General features: G+C 40.6%; 1 protein-coding gene and 1 long non-coding RNA gene across 4 annotated transcripts in view; one reads left to right on the top strand and one right to left on the bottom strand.

Moving 5' to 3' along the window:
* Positions 1-18,468, top strand: part of GRM8 (glutamate metabotropic receptor 8) — an 818,692-nt gene that overhangs the window by 23,251 nt on the left and 776,973 nt on the right. The window lies entirely within an intron of this gene.
* Positions 133-14,893, bottom strand: LOC130541673 (uncharacterized). Its single transcript, XR_008955750.1, has 3 exons — positions 14,767-14,893; positions 10,679-10,812; positions 133-1,680 (listed from the first exon to the last, which is right to left on the bottom strand). It is a non-coding gene; the product is annotated as an uncharacterized LOC130541673 (long non-coding RNA).

Here is an 18,468-nt window from a genome sequence, read left to right as displayed (position 1 = left end):
CACTCTGGGAATCCATGTAACTCAGGATAAAACATTTTGCTTTATTTTTCATTTGCCACATGCATATCTTGACTGTTTACACGGTTATCATTCAATGTAGATACACAATTAATTGCTAAGAGAGAAATTAAATGCATTGCCAATGAATTTATTTTATTTACTTCATTCCAATAAGAAAAGCCACCATTCTTGAGGGGCTCACGGTTCTTTTCCATTTTCCTAACCCTTGAGTATACAGGGAGTAATCATACCTACACTGTCTCAGTTTCAAAAGGTGGTCGTAGATCTCAGCAAGGTAAAAATTTGAGATTTGACAATATTCCAAGTGTAAAGGGTTTTGATTTGGAAATAAGTTCTGTATTGAAAATGGCATAAATGATTATTTTTCTTCTTTATGCTGCAGCACTTTAACTTGTAATTTCTACCCTGGTAACCCCACCTATTTAAATGAGAGCTCAATGTGAGATCTTTTGTTGCCTTTGAAACCACTGGATAGAATTTTAAATCCTTGGATATTTTTCCTCTGCCTGAGAAAGGAAGATACAGGAAATTTCATTTTTTAGTTTGGATAGCTTTATTTCATTTATATTCATGTAGCCCAGGCATCTAGTGAGTTTTGCTGGTGTATAAATTAATATTTACAGGTAAAACCTTGCTGAAAATAAAATAGATTAAGTGGAGAATATTTTTCCCACAGCTTTCGTCTCTAACAAAAATGAAAAAACCCAGCACCACTCCTTTACCGAATGCCCCATCTGTCAGCTCCTTGCTGCTCTGAGCCAACATCCTCTTGGGATTGTTTGGGGCCAAGGGTCTGCATGTGAAGCAGGGTGGGTTTAGCACATGCTGGGAGAATAGGGATTTTAATTAAGACTCATATTTACCCTTAAATATTTCTGTGAATTATGGAGAACTCAAATTAAAACCTGTATCTTTGGACTGAAGTTACAGTAAAATTTCAGCCTCTGCTGATCAGTGGTATGCATAGTATGTGATAAATTTTTTCAGATATTAAATCACTGATCTAAAATATTGTAGTGGTATAGGATTGATGAATAAATATTATTTTAACACCTTATTTTTTAAAAATGTTATGATGTTTAAATTAATAGCATTAATATTTCATTCCAGTAAAGTGGTACAAGTTTAGATTTTGAAGTAAAATATCTGCATGATAAGAATTCCCTCAAAGAATCTATGCCCATCTAGAAAATGGTTCTTATGAAAGAAGACAGTTTTGCATTGTACTTTGTTTTAAGCAACCTAGAATAAAGTTCTAGTAGTAGAGTTCCATGGTTTTCAAATAAAATGGATAATACCCTATGATTCATGGATATTGGACATTTTAAAGATGTTTTAGGAAGCTTGGCACTAAATAGTTTTTTTTTTAAGTGATTATTTTTCCTAATTCTCCAAATGCCTGGAATCATGAAACCTTAGAATTGGAAGAGACTTTTGAGGTTTTCTTCTATAGTCTCTCATCCAAACCAAAGTCTATTCAAGTAAGACCCTTGATAGGTGGTGATTCAATGCTGTCTTTGTTCTTCGATTTGAGTTAAACATCTCTCTGCTCAATTCTCCTGTCTTGTGCATCTCTTTTTCATGAGACAGTCCTTCAGGTGTTTGAAGACCCCGTTCTTCCTGAGCCTTCAGTTCTCCAGGCTAAACATCACCTGCTCCCTGTAACAGAAACAGTGCAAGAGGTAATGTTTATTGACAGCTTCCCATATGCCAGGCACTATGCTAAACATGTAACACGCCTGATCTTATTGGATCCTTACAACAATTCTGTCAGATAGGTATGGTTTTCAGATGAGGAACTGAGGCTTATCTAAGGTTACATGGAAAGTAAGTGGGCATGTGATATTCAAACCTATGTGTCTGATGGACTCAAAAGTCCATGCTTTCAACCATTGCTTTTTACTGCCTTTTAGATGGTATGTTTTCAAATTATTTCTGTATGGTTTCCTTTCTCTAAACACAGTCCTGCTGTTAGTTTAACCCCATTCTAAGTTAAAATTTTCCTTGCTATTCTAAAAGACTGCCTTTGAGCAGGAAAATTAAGCCTTTTAATGCAGAAGACTTCAGCTCTGTAAGCCTCATACTCTCCGTATATCGCTGGCTAGAATGGCAGATGGGCTGGCCAGCACACCCATGGTGGGCAGTGGCCTCAGTATAAGGATGGAGTCTGACTGCCCGTGACCCCGTGTATCTTCCCTGCTGCCGGAATGATCACATGGCTTCCAGAAACGTGTTCCTTTAGCAGCATTGATGGGAGCTTCCTATTGTTCCAGATGTTTTCTGAGGAGGATACTGGATAAGAGTTTGTATTATTACAGATGGTCAGAGCAGTTTATGTATCAGGAAGTTTTCCATGGAAGGAAGAATATATCCAAAATTCTATTTTGAAGCTGATGGCAGGATGTGGTGAACTTATTTGGATGTTAGGAAAACACCGTAAACACCAAAATAAATACTTGTGGTTTGCGCTTACTCCTTTCCCAAACTAAAATAGGACCTGTGACAGCATTTCCTGAACACATGAGATCAAGCTCTAGATCAAATCATGAGTTGATAAAATGAACATATTTGTATTAAGCTTTTCATTTACTTCTCGTTTCCATGTCTAGAATCTAGAGTCTAGAATGGTTGGATGGATGTATTAGGACCAGGGTGTGTATGATATTATTTATGTCCGAAGAACAAACTACTCATTTTCACCTGTGGGGAGAGACTGGAGTTCTAACCATGTCTCCTGTACCTTGGCAGAGGAAGAGTATTGGGTTCTTTCAGCCACTTTTTTGGGGGTAGACTTGGTCGGCAGCCTGACCTATCCATCCCTGTCCCAGTTTCAGAGCCTCCCAGTGGCGCTGCTGAGTTTTCTCCCATCACTACAGAGTCCGCCTCCTTCCTCTGTTAACCCTTGCGATTCCTTTCCGAGGCTCCTTTAACCTAAACTTAATGTATTTGACTCTACCTTTACTTTGAAAACACTTTTGATCTTTTTTAGAGTTCCTGTAAGTTTTCCTATTAGATAAAAACAGCTTTTTATACCTTTTGTTTCCATGGTAATGAATTCCAGGACTGCTTTAGAAAACCACTAGCTTTGTGTGCCAGTGGAAAGTTGCAGCATTATGTGCTAATACAATAAACAGCCCACCCGTAGGAGGCGTGCAAGCCGGTAGAAACACTGTAGCACCACGGTCATGAAATGATGTGAGCATATTATTTTTTACTGCAAAAAGCAGAATTTGGAACATGAGCCCTGCATTGCAGGCAAATGTTTTGGGAGCTCTAGCATGAAATCTAGTGTTCACTAATCAGTTCAAGGCAGAAAGAGCCAAATTAACTTGAGGTGTTAATTTTCAAATTTAACGTTATATTGAAACCATGGAACCCCATTTCCAATTTTTTTGCAACCTTCCTGAGTTTTTACAAGTGCCAGTTATGCTCTTAGGAAGTCCTAGGTGGGAGAGGCTTCCTTGGGCAATTTACTTTTTGGTGTAAGGAAGATTGTTTCCAAAAAATTCAGGGAAATCTTCCTGGTTTTGTCTGCAAATATACCTCTTAAGAATCTCAGGTACAGATCAGAACTCAACAGAAAAATCTATTAGAGTTGGCTAAAGACAGGGCAAACATAAAAAGTAGATTTCCTGGGAAAAAATCGAAATATTTTTATAAAAGGCTATAGGTTTTTGAATACGTGCAAGGAGAAGGAATAATTGGAATTTGTTTTTTGTCAGCCCTGACTCTGCCCTCTACAGCCTTCTCTTTGTTATATCATGGGTTGGGGGAGTGAGAAGCAAGAGAAAAGGCAGAAAGAACATGAGAGGTTGGAAAGAAAGATTAGAGGTGTGTGCTAAGTTGATTGTGCTAATTTGAAAAGAGACAATGAATCAAAGCTCCTTTTTCCCTATTGTAGACTTTAATATTTAAAGTTACCAGTGCCACTACTGATTATATTAAGATGCTTTTATGTTGATCTGATTAAAATTACATTTGAAATAATGAATGACATGTAATGTACAAATACCCTTATATTTGGAATAATGAATGACGTGTACAAATACCTTCCCAGATATATGTATTTTTTAAAGTGTAAACATTATCAACAAGTGTAATGAAAGTTTTTAGAAGCATTCTTCTAGGAGGTACAAAGTTAAGGGTCTAGAAACACAGAGCAACACACAGTTTACTACAAGACTGTGGGGCTATCTTCTTGCCTGGAAGGATTCAGGACTCCTGTCCCTAATAAAATTAAAGGGAGGCTCTCTGGAACTTAGTATCTGTTTTGTCTTAGTATTTCTAAGTCAGAAAATGCCTATTATAAAATATCTATATAATATATAGTATATATATTATAAATATATAATCTATTATAAAATAGATATTATATCTATCTATAGGTAGAGTTTACCAACGCTGACTGATTTGTACCCAGCTCATTTAAGTGTTTGGGGCACTGCTCCAAATTGTTGCGGTTCTTTCTTCCCCCTGACCTAGCTGCATCAGATCATTCTCAAAGACACCTTAGTTCCATTTTTTTTTTTTTCCAGCAGATAGGTTGCACACAAAGCATAGCTTTTGGCTTTTTGTAAACAGAGTGCAAATGTACTGTTCTCCCCCAGGAGGGAAACTCCACCATGCTGAAGGTGAGCTGAGACCCTGAGCCTTGACAAGGAGCCACTTTGGGTGTGCTGGCAGGTCAGCCTGCGGGCTTTGAGAAGAGCCTTCCATAAGCACCAGGGCACACATTCACCAATGCAAGGCAAAGCTCTGTGGAAAAGCCTGGTGGGTTCATCCCTGTCCCACCCTAGATGTACCCCCAGAACAGCAGAAATGACTGTGCTCCCCACCTTGTGAAAAGGGTCTAGTTTTAAAGTGACCCTGGCAGAAGGAGGGGCAGATGCCTCCATTCCTCCTCTTCAGTTACTCCTTGGACCTTTTCCTGCTGTTCTGTGGGTTCTTTGAGCATTTTATAGAATCCAATTTTGATTTATCTATATTGCTTTAGAGTGTATCTTTTGACATGGCTTTTTAAACATGTAGACATGCATGATTTATCATTGCCTACTATTATTGTCATTTTATTAGGTCCAGCGAAGTATAGAAACCTAGACATGGGCCAGGCACAGGGGCTCACACCTGCAATCCCAGCACTTTAGGAGGCCAAGGCGGGCAGATTGCTTGAGTTCAGGAATTCAGACCAGCCTAGGCAACATGGCAAGACCTTGTTGCTACAAAAAAGTAAAAGAAAAAGAAAATTACCTCCCTTTACCCTTCCAATTATATGATTGTCTTATTTCTTTTGCATACCTTGAGAACTGCATTAGACAGTGTTATGATTTTTTAATCATCAACTGAATCTAGGAAACTCAAGAGGAGAAGCAAAGCAAACTCGATTGTATTTATCTATATTTTTGCCATGGTTTTTTCTTCCTTCCTGATGTTCTGAGACATTCCTTCTTTTATCTTTTCCTTTTTGTTTAGAGAACTTCCTTTAGTCATTATTTTAGGGCAGGTCTCCTAGTGACAAATCCTCTTAGTTTTTCTTCATCTGAGAATGTCATCCCTGAAGAATATTTTCTCTGGATATAGAATTTTGGATTGATAGTTCTTTCTTTCAGCACTTAAAAAATGTTGCACTGCTTCCTACTGGCCTCCTTGGTTTATTTTGCGAAATCCTCTGTCATTCAAATTGTTCTTCCCCTATGGCTTCATGCATCATTTCTCTCTGGCTACTGTCAAGGCTTTTTCCTTTGTCTTTTTGTGAGACTGTGATGCATCTTGGTGTGGATTTCTTTGGGTTTATCCCATTTGGTGCTCAGATTCTTGATTCTGTCTTTTGCCAACTTTGGAAAGTTTTTAGCCATTATTTCTTCAAATGCTTTTCTAGCCCTACCCTCTTTTTCCTCTCCTTCTGGGAGTCAGATGACCTACCTTTAACATCTTTTTTTTGTAGTTCAACACGTCTCTGAGGCTTAGTTCATTTTTTTCCCCAGTCTAATTTATTTCGATTGTTTATGGGTAATTGTTTTATCTGTAAGTTCACAGATTTTTTTGGCCTCTGTTCTCTTTATTCTGCTGTTGAACCCATCCATTGAGTTTTTTTTTTTTTTACATTTCATTTATAATATATTTCAGTCCCAAAGTTTCTACTTGGTTCTTCTATCTTCTGTTTCTTTGCTGATACTTCTCATTACTTTGCTAGTTCTTTGTAGTTTTTTGTTTCAAGAACATTTATAGTTGCTCTTTGAAACCCATATCCATCTGGCTGCCAGGAGGAGGGGTCCTGTTATGGTTCTCCATGTGACCTCCACTCCCACGGTTGGAATGGCTTCATTACTGCTGAGTGGTGGCGGGTAAGACCTGATTCTCCACCAGCCACTTCTGACACCTTTGCAACCACATTGCCACCTAGCAGAGATGAAAGGCCAGCCTCCATACTCAGCCTCTCAGAAACTATCCTGGTGGAGGTGTTGGGGCTCCTCACTACTGTCTAGGTTCCCCACTAGGTCTTTGCTTGTATGGGTGGGTCCACAGTTTTTTTTTGTGTGTGTGTGTGTATGTGCGTGTGTGTGCGTGTGCGCGCGTGTGTGTGTGTGGTGTGTTTCGAGTAGAGTGGTTATTATCTAAAAGTTTTCATTTTTTCTTCAATCTAAAAGAAGCTAGGCTGCCCCTTTCCTGGTTCTTTGGACAAAGAGAGGAGCTTTTTTTGCTTATTTGTTTTTGGTCTATGTGTATTGGTGTTTCCAGGTTGCTGGCTTTTCAAGTATAGATGAGGAAATACATGAGGGAAAAAGAAAATTCAGGAACTCGTTGCCATGTCATTCCCTGGGTCCTGAGGTCCTTAACCCACTTGGCAGCTCCCCACCTTTCGGTGTCTTCTTATGCTTGTTTTAGATCTAGTGCTCAGTTTTTAGCTAGACTTATGGGAGAAACAGGGAAGAGAACATTTACTCTGCCTTCCTGTCAAAGCCCTTCTTGATCCTTACATTTGTCTACACCAGATGCTCTTCTTGTTCCTCTCTCAAGGTCAGAGAACAGGGTGTACTTTTGAGAACATCCATTAATTCTTGTACGAAGCTTAGCTTGGAACAGGAACTGCTGCAGGGTAGAACCAGTCTCAAGCACTGGAGAACAGGAGGTAGAGGTGGTGAAGTGGCCCAGTCACTTGCTTTGTGGGTAGACAGACCTGGGTTCAAATCCTGTTTCTACCATGTATTTGTTACTTAACCTTGATCAAGTTATTTAACTTCTCTGACCAGTATTGTCCCCACCTGTTGCAAGGATTAGAAGGGACATATTTCTGGTGCCTGGAACATATTGGGCACTATACATGAATAGCCATTATTGTTACGAAGCAGGTTATAAGTTCTCCGGATATTTTGTCAATAATCTGATCTCTGCTGTGAAAGAAACCAGTGCAAACTCATTTTCTAGGATGCTGTTTTATGTAAACAAGTCATAGTTAAATAATTCCTCCAGAGTGACAAACCTTTTTAATTTTGTATCCAGATAAGAACATCAGTTAGAACATGTAGCAAGAACAGTGATTCCTCTGAGAAAGTAGGGTAGAGTATTTTCAAAAGCAATGGGTGGCTTGTTGGTGATTTATGTTTTGAGACAGGGTCTTACCCTGTCACCCAGGCTGGAGTGCAGTAACGTGATCTCAGCTCTCCACAGTCTCCGCCTCCCGGTTCCAAGGGATTCTCATGCCTCAGCCTCCTGAATAGTTGGGGCCATAGGTATGTGCCACCACGCCCAGCTACTTTTTATATATTTTTTGCAAAGATGGGATTTTGCCACATTGGCCAGGCTGGTCTTGAACTCCTGGCCTCAAGTGATCCACCTGCCTTGGCCTCCCAAAGTGCTGGGATTACTGGCATGAGCCACTGCATGTTGGTGATGTTAATGCTGTAATGAAAACCCTCATTCTCTGTTTAAGAGATTTCACCATGTAAGAAGCAAATTAAGGGACACTGTGGGGGCATTTCTCTGCTCCCTAAGGAGCACCGAAGACTAAATGTTTTAAGGAGTGTTATGCTGCTGATAACCTCAGCTTGATGATTCACTGACTTCAGAGTTTCTTTCAGATCCTAACTACAAGTCAGGTGAGAGCTTGAGAGGGCAGGAGGCAGGGACTTGGTGCTTCTCTCAGGAGGAAGAGTGGACTTCTAGGCTGGAAGGGACAAGGGGGATATTCCTGACTGAGGGACTGGATTGAATGTTGATGGGCTCTGGATAAAGATTGTCATGGAGGCCATTTGAGCACTGTGGGGCCTGGACCAGTATACTTGCTTGGAATGCTCAGAGAGAACCCCAGTGTCAGGTTAGATTACCTAGAAGCAGAGCTGAATAGAAGAGAATCTTAGCAAAATGAGTTATTAACGAGCATTCTCAGGAGAAAGGATGCACTTTCAGGTGAGGTCCATTCTGAGCCTGATCCTGTGGATGCTCTGAAGCATCAATCATAGCAGGGTGTGTTCTTCCTTGAGGCAGGAAAGTAGGAATTTTGTATCCTTGCATCAACCAGTCTTGAGCTACAGGCAACCTGGTCCTAAGTGATAATTCCCAGGCATACTTGGGCAAGGTGGCTGTATCACCCAAGAGTGGTTCTCTTGAGAAGATTAGAGGTGTGAGGTTAGCAGTAGCACTGGTGACAGGTGGAAAAGGAATACTGGGCAGGGCTCAACGGGGTCTACAGCCCCAGGCTTCATCAGTGGTACCATGTGAAAACCACTGGCCTGGGTAACAGGAGGCTTGGCTTGTACTCCTTAATTTTCTTTATGACCTTGAGCAAGTCCTTCAGCCTCTCTGCCTTACATGTAAATGACAAGATTGGCATAGGTAGACTTTTAAGGCCTGTTTGACTCAGGTGAGTTGATTGAGAACACTTGATTTAGTAAGAGCAGGGCTTCCTGGCCTATGGTTGGACAATAGGAACCTTCAAGAAGAGCAAAAGAGGGAAGTATGAAGTTACTGCTGCATGGCTAGTGGCCCAGGCAGGTGACTTTGGGGACTTGGAAGTGAAGAGGCTTCCTTACCTTGGGGGCTAGGGACAAGAATTATACCTGCATGGGCCAAGGGTGGAAGGGCTGCATGGCTTGGTGACCAAGGGGACAAGAAGGAAGACCATGTGAAGGACTGAGCCTAGAAAGCAGATTCTGGGAGGAGCCAAGCTTGCCTAAGTGGTTACAATGGGATTTACTCTGGTAAGAAGTTTGACTAAATATGTTCAGCGGCTGGGCACAGTGGCTGACACCTGTAATCCCAGCTACTTGGGAGGCCAAGATAGGGGGAGTACTTGAGCCCAGGAGTTTGAGACCAGCCTGGGCAACATATTGAGACATTGTTTCTACAATTTTTTTTTTTTAATTAGCTGGACATGGTGGCATGCACCTATAGTCCCAGCTACTTGGGAGACTGAGATGGGAGGATCATTTGGGCCTGGGAGGTAGAGGCTATAGTGAGCCATGATTGCGCCACTGCACTCCAGCTTGGGCAACAGAGTAAGACCCTGTCTCAAAATAAATAAATAAAACATTAAAAGAATGTGTTCAGCATCTGAACTTCAGCTTTTTGTATTCTGTCAACATTTTTTCTTGATTTTCATTCCATTCTTCATTAGATGGAAGGCTTATTAAAGATCCTTTTTTTGTAATTTGGTAATGTTATTAGTAATATTTTAAGATAATTCCTTGACTTGATAGTTCTTTTACTGCAGCTTTTGCCCTGGTCAGTGGAGGAGGCATATGATATTGTATTTTCATATATGTCCATGTGCTGGAACTGGACAGCTCTGGGGGCTAGTGAGAAAAGATAAAGTTGGGAAGACCTTAGCAATGTCAGTCCTGGAGCTGTTCGAAGTTAGTGGAGCTCCTCCCTCTACTGCAGACAGTTTCCTTCTCTAGGATAGGGTTTCTGATGAGAATATTTCATTGTTCTCTAACACAAGTAGTCAATGTTTTGCTGAGTTTCTCTTGCTGAAATAATGGTATACATTCAGTAGGTTGGGGCGGTAGGAAGATTCCAGTTTGGTGCAGCAAAAGGAAAGTCTTACCAAGGAGTGAGGTGCTTGTTTGCTGGCTCCTGCCAAGTTCAGGTGTTGCTGAGTGGGTGGATCTTTTAAGAGGAGGAGTCTGTTTGCTCCCAGGTCAGCAGATCCGTGGTGGTCTGCTGGGGCTTTTGCCCCTCAGATGCCTTGTCTCCCCTGGGTGGAGCTTTTGGGATGGGTATAGTGGTTCATGGGTGCATCGCTGAATTTGCATAAGGCTAGTGTGGCAATGGACTCTCAAAATATCTGTGGTCATAAATAGGAACTTACTTAAAATTTTAGGCCTGGGCAGGAACATCACTTGAGGCCAGGAGTTTGAGAAGAGTCTGGGCAGCATTGTGAGACCCCCACCTCTACAAAAAAATAATTAGCTGGGTTTGGTGGTGCATTCCTATAGTTCAGTTGATCAGGAGGTTGAGGTGGGAGGACCACTGGAACAGGATTTCGAATCTACAGTGAGCTAGGATCATGCCACTGTACTCCAGCCTGGGTGACAGAGTGAGACCCTGTCTCAAAAATAAAAGAATAAAATATTATGCATTACTCTAAAACTAGTTTTATTTACAACGAAAAAGTAATTTTAAGTACCTCCTTAGAAGATTTAGTAAAAATATGACTTACGGAATAATTTCTGCCATGAAAGACAAAAGTTCTTTACTATATTTCTATCTTGAGATAACTATTGCTGTATTTCAGTCTTGAGGTAACAGCTGACATTCTCAGGATGTGGCTTCCTTCCTTGGCTGAGATGTCACCTGGACAGATACAGATATCACCATTTGCTACTAATGATGATTGATGTTGTAAAAAAAAAAGTTCTTCTATGTCAAGAGGGCACTTGGAAAGCAGGCCATAAAGAGCAGTTCTCACCATCGGAAAGCATTTGTTATCACTCATGCTTTGATGTGGCAAACACATTGCAGTTCTTGGCATAATGAGAGGCAGGTTTCAGGAGTTACTGCTGCAACCAACTCTTACCTGCCAAACTATAAAGACAAACTATTTTGAGGATTAAAGGATGGGATCCCTTTGTGCTTTGTGGAAGCAGAGCTGAAAGGTTCATAATGACAGACAGAACCATTAGGAGGCATGAAAGAAAAAGAAGCAGCAAGGCTGAAAGTGTTGTGTGCTAGAAAGGAGTTGATGCCCTTTGAACATTCAAGTTCAAATAATGTGCCATACTTTATCTCCAAAGACAACACTACTGACCCACTGTCAGTAGACCATGGGACCATGGGCTGTGGGTTGCTTTCCAGCAGAGAGGATGGATTTTTTTCAGTTCCGTCTACTCATGCTTGACAGAGATTTCCTTTGGGACAAGTACCAGGCCCCAAGGAGCCCAAGCCTGGAGAAAGGGAGGCTGGATCATCATGGCTGACGCTCACTATGCACCAGGTTCCCTTCTCAGCATTTTACTCAGTTGTCCTTCACAACCAAGCACCCTATGAAGTAGCAATGCTTATTATCCTCACCTTACATTGAGGAAACTGAGGCTGAAGGAGGCAAAATAACTTGCCCAAGGCCACACAGCTAGTAAATGGTACAGCTGGGATTTGAACTCATCAAGTCCGATGCTAGAGCTGAATGAGGCTCTTAAGCATTGTACCCTGCTGTAGTGTAGTTAGCAGTTGGAAACATGGATGCTGGAGTCCAAAGAACGTGGACTCAAATCCTCATTCCCCAGCTGGTTGCTATGTGAACCTGGGCAAGTGATTCAACACTGTTGGGGCAAGAAAGGAAGTCAGAAGCCTGGGACAAATCACGACACATAAGAAGCACTCAACGCATGCTGGCCACTGTTAGTGTTTTGGTTATTGTTTTGTTTTTATCCTGGAACAGAGCGAAGCTAAGAGGTAGTGGTTCTCTCCTTGAGGGTGAATAAGAAAGAATTAACTGGGCATTACCAATGTTGACAATGTGGATTTCTGGGCCCCACTCATGAGAGATGCTAATTCAGTGGCTCTGGGGGGTTGGATGGTAAATGGTTGGACCCAGTCACCTGCATTCTAAAGAAGGGCTTTCAGTGATATGGAGCGGTGGACTTCAGACTGGCCAGAGGCGGCACGTGCAAGGCTTTGGAATTTACCAAAATTCAGAGCTTAATTTTATAATTGATTTGTTTAGCTATAACTGAGTGACAGAGTGGAACACTGATATTCTGTAGACTATCTCTTAATCATTAACAAAAACCAGCACAAAAGAAATCACCAAAAGGAATCAATATGTTTTACAGTTCCAGTACTGGCCAATTCAGAATGTGTGCTGGAGCAAACACGGGAGTATCTAACAGACCTGCAGAGATGGAAGGGATATGAGAGACCTATGAGCCACATCCTGGTTTTATAGCTGCTGAAGGTGGGGGCCCCCAGGGGTAGAACGACTCTCTTAGAAACCATATGATTAGTTAATGGGAAAGTCTGAAACAGGACTTTGATATTTGGCCACCTGGACATCTCTGGACAAGAGGCCAAAACTGGAATCCTTTGGGAAGTTCTGATTCCCTGAATTCAGGGTGATAGCATGAAGTAAGGAGGAATCTCACACCTGCTTGTTGCTGCATGTGCTTTTTCTGTCTGGATGCTTTTTTCCACCATGCCTGCCAGTAACTTCCAGCTTTTCTTTAGGGTCTTTGGTAAGCTGCCTTTTCAGGGACAGTTTCCCTGCCTGTGTCCTTCACTTGCTCCCAACAGAGTTCATTATGTCCCCTTTCATCACTCCTGAACCTAATGGCATTTTTTGCACTTAGTTGATGTTTTTTGTTACTGTCACCTTTCCTCTGATGCACTTAGGTAGTACAAGTAGAGCCACCCTCCTATTTTGCATGCTTGCAGACATCACTGACCATTTATCCATTTATGTATTCATCCATATGTATACCACAGAGCACCCATTACATATGCCAGGTACATTTAGAGAATATAGAGAAAAGTAAAGAATAAATGAGAAAATATACAAATAACTTGATAATTTAAGATACTGATATGGACTATGAAGAAAATTTAAAAAGGGTGATGTGACAGATAAATGATATGGTGGGAGAGATCCTTTTTACAGGGTCTTTAGGGAAGGGCCCTCTCAAAGTGTGTCTCATTTAAGCTGAGACTCATGATGAGAAGTGGGACCCATGTAAAGAACTAAGAATATTCTAGGTGGGAGGAAGAATATGTGCAAAAGAGCTAAAGTGAGAATGAACTAGGCACCTTTGAAGAGCAGAAGGAAGCTAGTATGGATAGAATGGAGTGAACAAGAGGAAGACTGGGAGACAGGCAGGGCCACATCTGGGAAGACCTCCTTGTAGGCCACAGAGTTTGGATTACAACCTGGGAGTAATGGGAAGCTATTAGAGGTGCTTCAACAGGGAAATGGCATAGTGGGGTTTGTATTTTAACAGTTGACTCACTAGTTTAGACTTGTCCTCAGCTTCTTCTTCTTTTTTTTTTTTTTTGAGACGGAGTCTCGCTCTGTCGCCCAGGCTGGAGTGCAGTGGTGCGATCTTGGCTCACTGCAGCCTCCGCCTGCTGGGTTCAAGAAATTCTCCTGCCTCAGCTTCCCAAGTAGCTGGGATTACAGGTGCATGCCACCATGCCCGGCTAATTTTTTGTATTTTTCGTAGAGACAGGGTTTCACTGTGCTGGCTGGAATGGTCTGAATCTCCTGACCTCGTGATCCTCCCGCCTCGGCCTCCCAAAGTGCTGAGATTACAGGCGTGAGCCACCATGCCTGGCCTCAGATTCTTAATACAATGCTCCAGGCAATCTCTACTTATTGATCAATTTGCACTTAAGGCAAGAAAATTTTTAGGCATTCTAGCTAAACTCTTTGAGGGCCAAGTTCCTGTTTTAATCACTTTTGTTTGCCTAGCACTTTGTACCTTGCAAAGAGCAGATTCTTGGTGAATATTTATTGTATGAATGAATGGTTTCTGCATTATTTGATCCTTTGGCATAACAAAGTGGCAAGGCTCTCTCTGCTAGGTGACTTTTTAGCAAGTCCACTGAATGGTAGGTGGTAGCATATTGTGAAAATGGATTGGTTGACACCTCACCTCACCTCTGCTCATGTTAAACATTTTTTTTAGTTCTAGAAAATTCAGTTGTAACTAAGCTGGGAGGTAACAGAGTAGGACCTCTCCAAAGCCCTGAAATGACTGCCTCGCTAGCTTTTAAGCATCAGATAGAGAAGGCCTGTTGAACTTCTGCTTCTAGTATTATGAAGAATAGATATTTGGAGAAACTCTCCCAATTACAGACACTGAGAAATGCTGAATGTAATATAAAAAACAACCTTTTAAATATGTAGCTAAGCTCATAAAAATTGAATGTAAGTCTCTACAGAGGCAAAAATGGAGAGAGAGCTGACACCAGGGTGGTGAGTGAGGATCTAAGATATGGGCTGCCTTGGGAGTGTGTGCAGATAACAGAAACTGAAAGCTTCAGTTTTAATTGCCATACAACAGGGATGAGTAGGGAGGGGTGCACTGTGGAATGGGAGATGAGGACTTGGGCGCTGTTACAAGGTCAACTGAACTGATTAAGAGTCTGCAAAAGCCAGGAATCTTGAAGATCTACACCCTCAGTGAAAAGATGGACTAGAAAAATCCATTTGGCAAAGAAAAACTGCTATGAGAAATTGTTCTGGCCTTGGCTGGGGGTGGGGAAATGTCTCTGCTGAGAATTCTGAACTCATGAAGGTTTAGGGCTTAAACTCACATTATCCACATATGCCGTCCAGGAAACCTCAAGCAAAAGAATTGTTAAGATAATTCCAGTTTGAGAGAGACTCAGGATTCCAGCAGAATCGGAAGAGAATCAGCTTTGTAGGAATGTTCCCACAGCTGGGGCTCTTTAGAATTCTCACAGATTAAAATCAACCACATATGACTTCACAATGAAAAGTTTCCAGTTACACAGAGTAAACAAGCCATCAGTGGAAACAACAAACAGTAGAATTAGACTTCCCAAGAACTTGAATTTAAGAATTATCAGTCAGAATATAAATGAAATGTCCTAAAATGTTTCTAGAAATAAAAGATGGATTTGAAAACATAAGCAAAATGCTATTAAAAATGTCTAGGCAGAATTTGAAAAGGAAACAAAATGAAATTTTTGAAATAATTATATTCAAAACTGACAACTCAAAAAGGAAAAAAAAGGTTTTAACATCTGATGTGGTTTGACTCTGTGTCCCTGCCCAAATCTCATCTCGAATTGTAATTCCCCACCTGTCAGGGGAGGGACCTGGTAGGAGGTAATTGGATTATGGGGGCAGATTTTCCCTATGCTGTTCTGTGATAGTGAGATCTCATGAGATCTGATGTTTAAAAGTGCGGCACTTCCTTCAACACTCTCCTTCTCCTGCCGCCATGTAAGACGTGACTTGCTTCTCTTTCGCCTTCTGCCATGATTGTAAGTTTCCTCAGGCCTCCCCAGCCACTTGGAACTGTGAGTCAATTAAACCTCTTTTCTTTATAAATTACCCTCTCTCAGGTCGTTCTTTATAGCAGTGTGAAAACAGACTAATACAACATCCAAATATTTTTCTGAAAATCACTGATTAGAGTTTGAGTTTGTTATACTGTTAAATTATATGCAAAGTTTAAAAATCATAAGGATATACCATGATGAATTTCCATAAATTAATGTACTATGTAACCAGTATTCAGATCAAGGAACAGAACATTACCAGCATCTCATAAACCCCCTTTCTGTTCCCTTCATGTAATCTTTTACTCCAAGGTCAACTAGTATTACTCCAAGGTCAACCAGTATCCAAAAATAGGGGTGTGACTATTATGCAAGTATCCTGAATTCTTATACCATTTTAATTTTGCCTATTAAAAAGATTTTATTCATGGATTTATATACTATATAATCTTTTGTATATGACCTTTGTCTCTCAACATATGAAAAAGGATAAAAGAACTTCATATTTTTCCATATAGTTATACTTTTCTTATTTAATTTAGTATTCTATTGTGTGAATATGCCACATTCTACAGCTGTTGGGCATTTGGGTAATTTTCAGTTTTGGGCTATCGTTTTTTCCTGTTGGGTTTATTCCTAGGAGTAGAATTGCTGGTGACAGAGTATGCATGTATTCAGCATTAGTAGAAATTGCCTAATGGTTTCCAATATTTTTCTAAACCAGATGAAATCTTGTCTGGAAGTTCAGTAAACAAAACCATATTCAAAACATCAAAACAAAGTAAACATAAAACCTAATGTAATGGATGGATGGATTAACAACAGATTAGACCTAGTGAAGAAAGAATCAGTGATTTGGAAGATAAATATGAGATATTACCCAGAATGCAGCACAGGAAAAACAAAAGGATAGAAAAGGAGATTAAGAGATAAAGGATAAAATTAGAAGACCCAATTTATGTGTAATTGAAGAGAGCTCAGTAGAATGGAGTCAGGGAAAGAGAGCCTAAAATTAGCCAACTCAATATTATCCAATAATGTGAGCTACACACATAATTTAAAATTTTCTAGTGTATAATATGTATGTTTTTATTTAACCTGATACATGCAAAATATTTCAGCAGGTTGATATAAAAATTATTGAGGTATTTTACATATGTCATACTAAGTCTTCAAAATCTAGTATATAATTTTGTACTTACAGCACATCTCAGTAGTTTAGGCTAGCCACATGTCAAGTGCTCAGAAGCCACATATGGCTAGTGGCTACCATAATAGTGCACATTTAAGGTGCACTATCTAAGGTGACATCTAAGGTGTATAAGGGAAGGTAAATTGAGTGAAGTTCCAGGCATTCGGAGAAGTGAGCCAGTTGAAGTAAGAGGACTGTGTCATGACAGTGGGAGGAATGTGGATAAGTGTATCACCGTAGAGACAGCACTGGGCTTTGGGTTTACACACATTCATATCCCTCGGTACAATTATTATACCCTTCAACATCCAGTGAGTTGCAGAATTACAGCTGTTGAGTAGTTCAGAACAATACCAAACAATAGCTTAGTACAAGAAGAGAAATCTATCTGTTGAATTTACAGAGGAGATTCAGGACCTCAGAATTTAATTGGCCTCATGCAAATTTGACCAGAAGCCTAAAGTGAACATGTGTGACATTTACATCAAAGATCACTGTGTGTATTAATAGAAGCAGGCTGGTTGGAAGTGGTTTTCCTTTCTTTGGCTATAAGGATATGAAAACTTAACAATGAATACAAGTAGATTGTTACTTTGGTTTTTATGTCTCAGTTAAAAAATAACACCATGTCCTAGTGTGCTCATATAGCACAAAAGCTATATTATCAGGCTGTAGATCAAATACCATATGAACTTGACCCAAATAACCTCAGACTTCCTGCGAAATTCTATGTTTGTGTTAGATACGTGACTGTAGTCAGTTGATTCATTTTTTTTGACAGCTCAAAAACAGCGAATCAGGGCACTTGGAATCTCTGTCTAGCCTCAGCTGTTTGAAAAATAGTAATAGAATTGAAAATATATTTCTGTCCTTAAAAACACCTAAAGTGCTGTATTTGTGTAATGATAACACTTTTTATGCTGGCTCTGCCGGTCCAAAAATAGGGGTGTGACTATTATGTAAGGGAGATCATTATGTAAGGTTGTGACCTTTATAATGGAACAATTCTTATTCCCATACTCTAAGCATGAAACTCAGCCAAATAAATGCTGCCATTATGTTTGATTATGGGGTAATAGTGAAATTATTAGTTTAATCCAATTATCCCAAATACTGAAGTATAGGGTTGTGTTAGTCTGTTCCCGTTGCTATAACAAAACACCTTAGACCGAGTAATTTGTAAATGATAGAAAATTATTTCTCAGTTTTTGAGATTGGTAAGTCCAGGATCAAGGTGCCAACAGATTTGGTGTCTGGTAAAGACTTGCCCTCTGCTCCACAGATGGTGTCTGGTTGCTGCATCTTCACAGGGTGGAAGGAGCCAAAGTGGGGGTAAACTTGTTCCCTCAACCCATTTAAAAGGGCAGTAATCCCAGCCATGAAGGTGGGGCCTCCCAGAGTCCTCACCTCTTAATAACATCACCCTGGGGGTTAAGTTCTGTGATGGTTAATACTGAGTGTCAACTTGATTGAAGGATGCAAAGTATTGTTCCTTGGTGTATCTGTGAGGGTGTTGCCAAAGGAGATTAACATTTGAGTCAGTGGACTGGGAGAGGCAGACCCACCCTCCATCTGTGTGGGCATAATCTAATCAGCTGCCAGCACAGCTAGAATAAAGCAGGCAGAAGAATGCGGAATGACTAGACTGGCTGAGTGTTCCCGCCTTCATCTTTCTCCCATGCTGGATGCTTCCTGCCCTCAAACATCAGACTCCAACTTCTTCAGCTTTTGGACTCTTGGACTTACACTAGTGGTTTGCCAGGGGCTCTCAGGCTTTTGACCACATACTGAAGGCT

Source organism: Pan paniscus, chromosome 6 (assembly GCF_029289425.2).
Source record: "Pan paniscus chromosome 6, NHGRI_mPanPan1-v2.0_pri, whole genome shotgun sequence".
NCBI lineage: Eukaryota > Metazoa > Chordata > Mammalia > Primates > Hominidae > Pan > Pan paniscus.
This window is presented reverse-complemented; position numbering and strand designations above follow the sequence as displayed.